We start from the raw sequence: 12,040 nt of genomic DNA, 5'->3' as shown, positions 1-12,040 counted from the left end.
TGGTTGATCTCTTTTACCTGTTCCTGTGGAGTTTTCTGTCTTAGATTTGCTCTATCCCAGGTCACTGGCTTGGTCCTGGTCTGCCAGTGTCACTGGAATCAATCTCTATAACTTTCTTTTTATTTATTGTGTCTTTCACATCATGCATCTCGATCTGATTTATTTCCTTTCCCTGCATATCTGGCCTCTTCTCTTGTAGCCCCCCCCAATAAAATTTAATAGATAAAAAGGGAAAGATCTTATCATGGAGGCTGTAGTGTGACATAATAAACCCTTTTTTTCTATATGGCTTTACTTGAAGTCTTCACTGGTCTGGTTTAAGATCTCTAGTTTCTGCTACACTATCAATGCTGGGCCCTCACTGGAACTCCTCTTGGTTATTCTGTTGTTGCCCTGCGTTGTGGAAATCTTGCAGTCTGCAGAACTGATTCCTTCACGTACTCCAGCAGATCACAGATGGGGTGAATATTGGTGTGTTCCAACTCATAATCCTGGTTCTGGGCCTGGGAATTTCAGGGTGAGTCAATCTGCCATCTCTCCCTTGTCATCGTCATCAGGGTGAGCTCTGCTGCCTTGCATTATGGACAAGTTGTATAAGTTCTTCACATATTTTAAGCTATTTATGACCTATGTGATTTAGAAATACTTTTCCTGTCTGTAGCTTTTCTTCTTATTATCTCCATGTATGCTTCACAAAGATATTGCTTTTACTTTTGAAAACATCTCATTTACTGATTTATTTAGTTTCTTCTGTGGATAATGGTTTTGATATCATTATCTAAAAACTTACTCCCAAACTCAGTGTCTTGTAGATTTTCTCTTGTTTTCTTCTAGAAATTTTGTGTTTTACATTTAAGTCTGTGTTTAATTTTGAGAAAAATTTATATAATATAAATTTTAAATTCTAAATTTACAAGTTAGAACCTGAAAAATGATTTATAAATCCTAAAAATTATAGTTTCTACAGGGGTTATAATATCATCTCAGAGTAACAATAGTTTTCTTCTTTTAAAGTCCCTATATCTTTAATTTTTTCTTGCTTTGTTGATTAGGGAAATTCTGAATACAAAATGGCTAGTAACAGGGTCCCTATCTTGTTCCTGTCTTTGATACTCTGTTTCCAATATTCTAACATTATATATTAAGTTTATTATGACTTCTTAGAAATGCCTGTCATCAGATTAAGTTTTTTCATGTTCCTACTTCAGTACTTTTAAAATTAGGAATGGGTTTTAGGCTTTACTGAATAATTTCCCCATGCATTTAGATGATTCCCCATATATTTGATCATCATAAAACAGTTTATATGTTAATATGAAACTTTATTAGATTTTCTGTTTAAACCAACTGTTCATTGCCATAATAGATTCACCTTAATCATGCTACACAGTATTTATTGCGTATCACAATGTGAGATCTAATAATGTCTTATCTGGCATCTGTACTAATAAGAGTGTCCTAAAATTTTCCTTTTTATATTATACTTAACATGTTATTGGAAAAGGATGTGGAGAGCTTCTTCCTGGAATTTGTTATGTTTGTGTATTTGTCTTTTGTGCTGATTGAAGAAACCTGAAAAACAGTTTTTCTTGTATCTTCTCTTGTGAGAATTTTAAAATTAGTAGTCTAAGCATTAGTCAATTTTAGTGATTATATCTTCAATAGTTGAATGTGTCCCTAAAGGGCACATATTGGGAACTTAATTCCCTGTCTACTATTGTTTGGTGGGGCTTGATGGGAGGTGTTTATTATAAATTTTCCCATTCCACATCACAAAATCACTGCTGTTTCTTTCTTGGAATTTGAATATTCTATATAAATCTTGAGGTCTATGGGTAAAATATACCCATGAATTATTAAAAATCGTACATCACATCCAATGGGTCTACTTAACAAATGAGGTTCAAAGTCAGCCCAAGTTTAACAGTATGCCTATGTGCTTTCTCTTTAGCATCTGACCCTCTTTCAGTGCTTCTCACTTTTAGGCAAATAGCCCCACCAAATTGGACATGACAGAAACTCATGTATAATCTCTGGTACTCAATATTTCAACAAGCATCCCATTTTTTCCTCCTGTATCTGTACATTTCCTTCCATTTATTGTGCTTTTATGTTACTTAAAATACAAGATTTTTTTTCTAAACTGTTACAGTTTTTTCCTGAAAGGTTTTTCTGAATTTAATTAACTTATATCCAATTTATTTGCCTAAATCTGTACAGCATTTTTATTAAATAGACGTTTGGTAACCCATTGTTTGGAGTTCAGGTGATATACAAATAAAAATAACATAATTTTCAAGGCCATAGTGATCTGACACTTAGCTTTCTTTCTAGCCATTTTCTTTCTTATTTCCTGTAGTCCAGCTATGACAATATTTTGGTGCTTTCAATTGACTTAGCATTGCCGGAGACCTATTACATAGCCTCCCAATGTTGGGAACATTGTTTCCTTCTTCCATATACTTCAGACCTCTGGCCAGATTTTCGGTTTCTGAGAAAATCCACGTAGAAACGGTTTTCACATCAGAATGTTACCCAGAACAAGGCTCCAGATATGTACATGATATTTTCTATATGTCAGTGCTTATAGCTTCATAGCTCACACACACACACACACACACACACACACACACACACACGTATCTCATAAGTTACTCACAGATAAAATATGTATACTTAAAACCACATCTTCATTTTTACATCATGACCAAGCTCTAGTTGACAAATGACTACTTTGAAACATAAAGGAAGAAAACCTCAATCCCTTTTGCCCTGGGATCAAGGAGTTGTTATTTTTGCAGATAGTGGAAGTAAAGAAACTCCCTGTTTCTGCATTTATGGGCAGTTAACTCTGGCAGTTAAAGACTAGTTGGAAATTTACAACTAACCAAGTTGATGTGTTTGCCTAGGTGGACAAACACACTATTCTCCCAGTCTAATATTTAGTGATTACATATTTTTCCTATTCACAAACTGTGATCTAATATTTAGATTTTATGTATTTTCTCCTATTCACAAATTGTGACAGACTCTAACTGTTGTTCAACTTGGTATTTTAGAAGTGACTTGTTAAAGCTCCCAAGTCATTCTGATATTGACTCTTGCTAGACAAAGTTATGATTGACTGATATTCTGTCTCACTAAACTTACTATTTCCATGATGGTTTTATGTCTTAGACTTCTCCTGCATTCTCTCTACAACTTAATATTTAAACTTTCATTTATAGGAGCACAGTTTGCTAAGTGAAACTCTATTCGAATAAGTCACATGAGGCACATTGCTAAGTTGTGACTACAGCTTCATTTGTTGCAGAACTGCCTGAGTCAGGAAAATAGATGACAGTAATCTTTTCCAGAAGTGAAAGAAGGGAGCACAATGCTTAGATTTCATTAGATGTAAGCAGTTAACCATTTATGTTGTGGGACTTATTTCATGATGAAAACATATCGTTAGTAAGGTTAAAGCCATCCTAAAAGTTCTGGTAGGATGTGGACAGAATGGAAAAGATAGTGACAATCTACTGTAGGTTCCCAGCCCCTATGTATCCTTGTATAATAAGTAAAATCCATATTAGTTTCTTGGTTTACTACTTCAGTAAGTGCTATAAGCCACACATTTATACTTATATAAAATGCTTTAATGCTCTGTGGGTATAGTGGTGGATGCCTTTAGTTTCACTACCCAGGAGGCAGAGTCAGGCAGACTCTGTGAGTTCAAAGTCAGCCTGGTATATGTAGCAAGTTCCATGCTAGCCTATAGAGTGAGACTCTATCTCAAAACCTAAAAAAAAAAAAAATGCTTTCACTATACAGGTTAAGTTGTATCTCTGATATAAAAGTCTTCATTTTCTTCCATTTGTAAAGCAATTGGTAAATCTACCTATGGGTTCTGTAACATGAGTCATTCAATAGTTACATGTAAAATAGTTACATGTAAAATAGTTACATTCAATAGTTACATGTAAAATAGTTACATGTAACATGAGACATTCAATAGTTACATGTAAAGCTATCTTTGGGACAGTTAATAAGTGAAAGTCATTCATAACACATTCACTTTATTACTGTGATGGTGTATGTGTCATCTTTTCATTGAATGACTGGACTGAGGTGAACTATGAACTTGCTTTCTACATCTACTGAAACATTCAGGCCAGAGTCTTCATTACTTACAAATATGTACAAGTATGCTTGCAACATGGTGTCTAAAATACAGGCTGATCTAAGCACAAAGTGGATTATCAGCTTCTTATAGTATAGGAATTTTTGGGTGGAACACAAACTAGTTTCTGCTTGCTAATGTGTAGAACTTAAATTCCCAGGCTGGAATCACTTTCAGCCTGAAGAGGCGTTATCAGAATCTGGCATGCAAGAGTAAGAAATCATGAACAGTGTATTCTTAAAAGTGGTTTTCTGCTTGCCAAACCATCATACACAGGTAAAGGTAATATAAATATATTTTCCCTGAAGGTAAGCTTCTGTTACCCATAGCAACAGAGAAAACAAGACTGTAGTTGTTGAGACAAATAAAGAAACATAGGTAATCACAATGCCACTGGAAGTGGAGATGGTGCCAACTTCAGGTTACAGCTCTGATTCTCTGGGGGGCCAGAAAGGGTATTATCATTGCTTCAGATTTCAGTTCTGAGGACAGCTTTTAGAAACTAGAAATAACATTCTTTACAGATTTAACAGTTGACTGTGAAGTTGCTTTTGGTTTTATGCTGATTCACCCAGAATATTTTACAAAAAGGACTAATAGACTGAAGAATTTATATCAGACGATGGAAAAGATTGGTTTGTGACACTTTTCTGAGTGATTTTTGTCCATTCTTCTTGAATTAGGAATCGAATGAGTCTTCATTCCTTTAGGCACTGAAGGTCAGGATAGTAATAGAATTATCAAGAGACTAATTTCAGGAGGCTTAAAGGAAATTCTCATTCAGAACATGTAGGTGGGGTTCCCCCAAAAAAACATTTCAGGGAGTTCCAGAGGCATGTGCACACTTGAAACGAAAGTAGCCATTCAGTGTCAGCTTGCTCGGAAGGTTTCGCCAAGTTCGTTCAGTTCTCAGCACAGATTTCTCCACCCAGTGCAGCTTGTCTTTTATGTCCTTTCCCTCTTACTTCTTTTTTCCTTCCTTCGTTCATATACTAAAAGCATCTCTCCCTAATCTTAGTGCCCACACACAGACCTCTCGATTGTTATGAAAGGATTATTTAGAATGCTCCTTTCCTAGAAATCATGAAAAGTGATAACTGCCTATGTTCCTTATAAGAACACACCCAAGTTACAGTCAAGGAGAGTTAATACATATTATGGCTACAAAGAGAACTTTTATAACTCATTAAAATAATATGTTCTGTTTACAATAGCTCAGACGTTGAAATAAAATTAAGTGACTTTGCTTTATTCATTTAAAAAGTTTAGTATGTTTCTATCATATGCCAGATATGATGGAAATATTGTCATAATTTTATAATTAGAATTATATATTATTATATGATTATTATATTAGTCACGCTCTACAAATAGTTTATGGTTTCATGCAGAAGATAGTTAAGGAAAACATTAATTATCATTTGGTTATAGAAAGACTATGAAAATGTATATTCAGTTTGTGGACCATGGGTAGTTTTGTCAGGTTGCTATGAGTTCAGTGCCATTTCGTGTAGCCTTGAATAAAAAATTATGGTTAATGATGAGGATTGGGTAGCTAGCTCAGTCATCAAAGTGCTTGCCTTGTACTATCATGGGTACCTGAGTAAACAGACTCTTGAGCTCCAGACTCATGTTTAAATAAAAGACTGGGTTTGACGATACACACTTATTACCCCAGTGCTGTGGAAACCCCTGGGCCAGCCATCTCAATCTACTCACAAGTTCCAGGGCAGTGAAAAGGCCTAGAAAATGTGGAAGGCGCTTGAGAAATGGCATTTAACATTGTCCTTTCCCGCTAGCATGCACACACAAGAAGTAATGAGGAATCTGTGTATTCCTCCCCTCTCCCCCTGTCTCTTTGTCGTTCTTCTTCCTAGTTTAACTATCTTTTGAGTTGTTCAGTGTTGGATTATAAGCTACATGAAGAATTGTTCTCTTTATCAATGTAAGTCCATTATTGAGTGCCTCACACATAGGAAGAAGAGATAATTGCTGGATGAATCAGGACTTAGGGATGTTAAACTCAAATACATTGTGCAAAAATTAGCCAGGGAATTGCAAGAAATGCAGGGCAAAGTGTATATGGAATGAAGCAGGAATTGAAAGTACAGGGATAAACAGAAACTTTCTAATCTAGTGTTTGTGCCTCCTAGGGACTATGAACATTATTAAAGGCCATCAGATGCTGTTATGGATATGTGTGTGTGTGTGTGTGTGTGTGTGTGATTATGCACATGTATGTATTGGTGTGCATATACTTGTATATGAATGAATACAAAGGCCTAAGATCAACATCTGATGTTTTCCTCTATCACTCTTCATCCTATTTTTTGAGACATGTTCTTATACTGAACCCAGGGTTCACCAATTGGCTAAGATGACTGACCAACGGACTCAAGCTATACACCTGTCTCTTCTCCAGCAGAGGGGTACAGACATGTGTGTGCATACTTAGTTTTTACATGGGTGCAAAGATCTGAACTCAGGTCCTCATATTTGTGAGACAGATATGTTGCTGCCTGAGCCATCTCCACTGTCTACCGTTTGCAAATTTTAAACAGAAATGATAAGATTAATCTTGTTTCATTAGAAGACCATCATTTTGCTATTCAGGAGGGAGACTGACAAGAGCAAGTACAGTTTGCATGCTATCTGCAATGTTCAGGGAGAACACACTCAAGGCAGCATCAGAGGGATAGAGATAAAGGTTTTAAGAAATACTGACAAATGAAAGTTCAAGGGACCAGGACTTCACTGAATGTGGGTGACCACGTGATGAGTGCAAGCTGCTGAGAGCTATATGAAAGAAGGCTCGAGCAACGAGAGCTTGGTTTTCTTATCTATAAGCAGCACAAATGCCTTTGGGCCTCACTCCATTTCTCTGATCAACAGCAGACATTTGTGTGTCTCCTGCACAGGAGTTATTTGAAGGACTCAGAGTTATGCTGAGAACAATGCATGTTTGAGGGTCGTGAGTAGGGTTTTTCTTTCCCCGATAATAATATATATTTCTCTTTTCTCCCCTGCAGCACCATTTCTCTAACTCTGCCACACCAACTAGGCATCCTGCAACTCAGTTCCATTTTTACATTAACCGCCCAGAGCTAGCTTAAGACTACAGAGATTTAAGATCCAACTCTCATGTAGATATCCTTACTTTAGATTTCAGTGCTGGAGCATTGGGTATACAGTGTAGCCACACTCCTATCTTTATTGCAAAGACTGAAATTCCTATGATGTTCCTTTTTAAGTGTTATGATATTCTGAACAAGGCCCAGAACTCAAGAAAGTGCTATACTTATAGTTTATTCTAAAGGATGCAAATGAGCAGGCAGATGAAGAGATATATAGGATGAGGTCTGTAATGGATCTCTGAAGCTTTAATCATCATTGAAATGAGATGCCTTTCTAGCATCACTGACCATTGGTGATTAATTATAATTAATCAATTAAATAATTAAAATATCCACTTCTTATTCCCTTTTTCATGATTTAGGGTAAAGTTGAAAAGTCCAAGCTTCTAATTAACTCTGGACTTTTCTGGTGACCAAGTTCCATTTTGAAAGTATTTAGGATCCACTAAGATTCATTCCTTTAGAACAAAAGACACTCTTGAGGTGGGAGAGATGACACTGTGGTTAAGAGTGCTTACTGCTCTTGCAGAGGAACTGTGTTTATTTCCTAGCACCCACAACACACATAACTCTAGTTCCTTGGGGGTCCAACACCTTTTTATTGCCTCATCATGCTCCTGCAGGGACATGGTGTACATATGTGTGTGCACATGTGTATACCTCCCCCCCAGTCTTGTAAAAGACACTCTTATTTACTCTATCGCCTTGGAAATTTGGAAATGCCAAATGGTTTCTAACTCTGTGCTAGGAATGAAGACCCCAATTATTCATATATATAATCTTATTTAAAAATGCAGCCCAGCCCAGGCATTCCATCTGAGGATTTGACTGCCCTCCCATTCGGTCTGAAGATTCATAGAGACAGGATCTCCTCCATTCTGTCTGAGATTTCATGGAGGTTTTCCCATGGGCACGTAGTCTCTGTGGATGAGCTGCATCCTTTCCAGGATCCAGACCTGAGCTTACTACAGGCCGGCTCTGCATGTATGGCCAAATATCAGGATGGCCTTTGGCTCCCAGCATGAATTACCGATGTGGACAATGGCTACTATACTGTTAGGTTTGACTCACTGCTGCTGAAGGAGACTGTGGTAGTGGGGGACAGCATCCTGCCTCCTTTGTGCACTGAGGCTACAGAGTCATCCAATACAGACAGTGGTGATGCAAATGACTCCAGCTATGCCAAAGTAGTAGAAGCAAACACAGTGGACACTCGGACCTGCAGTTCTGCCTTTGCTGCTTGAGAGGTATACACATGAGGTATTAGCTCCAAACTCCTCATCAGGATGGACTATGAGTTTGGCAAAGGTTTTGGTCAGCATGCAGAAGGCCGAGTCGAGCCCATCCATGCTGTAGTGTTGCCTAGAGGGAAATCACTGGACCAGTGCACAGAGATACTTCAGAAGAAGACAAAGGGAAGCCAGGCTGGGACTAACAGGCCTCCAAGATGTTGGAGGAGTGGTGGTAGACCCGAAGGCCACGCGACTCCCTCAAAATGTGTTTGATTTTCTGAATGAAAAACTGCAAAGCCAGGCACCTGGGATCCCAGATGCTGGGGTGGACATTACAGAGAGTAGTAAGAAGGACATGTATCATGCCCACGAAGGTGCCAAGCAGGTTCTGAGCCTGCAGCACTTCCAGACTGAGAAGATTGAGCAGACCCAACAGGACATTCAGGGCATTCAGGAGGGCCTAACCCCGAATGCTGGCCAGCACAACATGGCCACAGCCCATCTGTAGGAGAAGCTGGAGGGAGCACAGTGGAAGCTGAGCCAGCTGCATTCTCAGGAGGCCTGCCTACAGAGGGAACAGAGGAAGGCAGATACTCGCAGGAAGATGACAGGGTTCTAGTAGCCTGTATTGTGGATACAGCCCTTGGACTCAACAAACTGCCTTGGCAGAAAGACAGCTGTCATCCTGACACCTAAAAAGCACCTGAAAGAAGGGCCAGCCTATTCCTAGGGTGTCCCTTATTCATCCTTATCAGCCTAAAGTGCATGAACACTACATATAGGGTATCAGAGTTATTTTGAACACTTATTTTCCCACTAAGCCTACCTACAAGTGTCTTGGGAGGTATCTCCTTACTAAGAACATTAAAGTGATTTTATCATAATTTTTCAAAAAATGCAACCCAGAAGAGCAATGTGAGTCTGTGTAGTGGTTCTGAAAATCTAAGACTTAGAGCCTCATGGCACCCTATCAACTGCAACTAATACACTAGTTCAAAATCAGGACAACTTTCTTCACAGGTAACTGGAAATAGAAGACTCTTAAAGAGAATTTTTTTTGGGGGGGGGCGGGGAGTGAGTTAACTATCTTTAAAGACTTTCATCAAGTTTCCCTTTGAGGTTTCATTTTGGGTAATATTTTTGTTTCTGAAAATTTCAGCAAATTCAAAGGTTACTCTGATGGACAATGAGAAAATTCTACCAATGATGGAATTTTTTTGCTATATCTGGGCCTACCTCAGTGTAGACAGTGATCCTCAGTATTTATGCACTGTGTTAAGCCGAGCCTTGGCCCTGAGCTTCTCCAAGTAGTATAGAGAAAATTGGTAAATTATCCTCTGGTGTAGGAGGTCCTTCTGTCTATATGTTGCTTTCATTGGTTAATGAATAAAGAAACTGCCTAGTTGATCAAGATGTGAGATTTAGCCAAGAAGAGGCTATAGCTAATAGGACAAGCAGTGATTTAATTAATATAATTTCTGTGTGGTTATTTCAGGGCTAAGCTAGCCGGGCGGCTGGGACGAACAAGCATCCCTCTGCCTCCAACAATCCTCCTGCAAGATGTGATGAGAAGGTCCTGAGGAGAGAAACTACTGAGAGTTTAAAATTTAAGTTAATGTGTTTCCCTGATGTAAAGAGATTCAAATTATCATCAAACATCACCTTCCAAAGCTCATCAGTCTGATTATATAAGCAGAAAACTGATCAACGCTCATTCTGAAGTTATTTAAGGCTCACCAAGATTTATCTCATTGGAATGAAAGACACTTGAGATTGTAAAGGTGATACAGTGGTTAAGAACACATAATTCTCTTGAAGGGACTGGGGTTCATATCCTACCACCCATACGCAGTTCACAACTACCTGCAACTCAAGTTCCATGGGCTCTAACATCGTTTTCTGACTTCTTTAGGCATTGCACACACATGGTGCATTATATATGCATACAAGCATAAACATTTTATTTCTTTTGGGGGTGTCCTCAGTTTCTCCTTTTTTTTTTACCCATCTGCTTTCTTCCTGATTATCAAAGAAGAATCAATACATTCATGATTTGAAGTTAAGTTTTATTGCTCATTTTTCAATGGAGCATAAATTTTATTTCAGTAAATATTTATATCATTGTCTTCATTCAAAAATATGAATCTATAATGTTAGAACATGGGGAAAAGATAAGAGATGCTTCTTACGTTCATCCCCACAGGCAAACACCAATTCTACCCACCTACCCCATTCCTGAAAAGAATGATTCTGGTACTTAAGACATGAAGGGGGTGTATGTACCATCAATTATAGATCAAAACTCATTAAAGTGAAATCAAACAACTGCCCCATTCTTTAGCTCTACTGGACAGAATTTATATTTACTACTGTGTTAATGAGCAAACTTATCACATTGAGTTTAGAGATCATCAATGTAATGTCACAGATGATCTCAAAAGTCTCCAGCTCTTAAATATAGAGATTTATATGAATTATAAGTGAGCCACCTATCAAGTTGTACTTGTGACCTTGGAATAAAATTGACAACACACAAGAAGTTTAAGTTTAATTGTTTATATTCAACTAGTTTTCCATGTTAAATTACTGCACTATAATGTCATAAAATCTACTACATAAATAAGTTTATGAAATATTGAGTTAATCTAGCTACTTCTGGCTGGCTTCTCTTCTCAGAAACAACACAGGCAAAATGTTCTGTTATTAGATTTTTAAAATCTAATTTTTATTATGATTTGCATTAAATTTATCCTTTGATGATTTCATACGTATTTATAATATATTCTGGTTACTCTATCCGCCTCCATCTTTTCCAGTTGCCCTCCCACTCGTGTAACTACTCCTTTCCCTCTTGGAAGTCATTTTCTGTTACTTATGCCTTTTTGTTTTGTTTTATGACCTATTGAGTTTAACTGGGGATATCTGTGTGGCCATAAGTTTATATCTGTTTGGGGGAGCCTGATAAGTTCATCTATGAGTACACAACTAAAGACAATGAATGATTGAACTCACCCAGAATCCATTAATAGCCAATAAATCAGCAAGGAAGAATAGCGAGCCATAGCTACTCATGATTAACTCTCGACACATCCAGTGTTGTGAAAGAAGATGCAGCTCCTGTAAAATCATGATTGCGATGGCTGTGTCATGTTTAGAAGACAATATTTCATACTCCTTCTATCTTCTGGTTCCTATATTCTTTCTTCTGCTGTGTTCCTGATCCTTAGCCAGAGCTCTCAAGTGTTACATTGCTTTTTTTTATTATATTTTTTTTTATCAGATTTGGTAATATTGACTTTATTCTATTTTGTGGAAGAATTTCAGAAGCATTCGTTGTAGTTCAGCTTTAATGGTCTGGTAAACTCTACTGTGAATCAATCTGGAAATGGGCTTCTTTTTTTTTTTTTTTTTGGTTTTTCGAGACAGAGTTTCTCTGTGGTTTTGGAGCCTGTCCTGGAACTAGCTCTTGTAGACCAGGCTGGTCTCGAACTCACAGAGATCCACCTGCCTCT

At 37.7% G+C, this 12,040-nt stretch overlaps 1 pseudogene; it reads left to right on the top strand.

Moving 5' to 3' along the window:
• Positions 1-8,087: 8,087 nt before the first annotated feature.
• Positions 8,088-9,147, top strand: LOC130868331 (zinc finger CCCH-type with G patch domain-containing protein-like; annotated as a pseudogene).
• The last annotated feature ends 2,893 nt before the right edge of the window (positions 9,148-12,040 follow it).

Source organism: Chionomys nivalis, chromosome X (assembly GCF_950005125.1).
Source record: "Chionomys nivalis chromosome X, mChiNiv1.1, whole genome shotgun sequence".
NCBI lineage: Eukaryota > Metazoa > Chordata > Mammalia > Rodentia > Cricetidae > Chionomys > Chionomys nivalis.
Note: the sequence above shows the minus strand (reverse complement) of the source record. Positions and strands in the feature narration are given on the sequence as shown.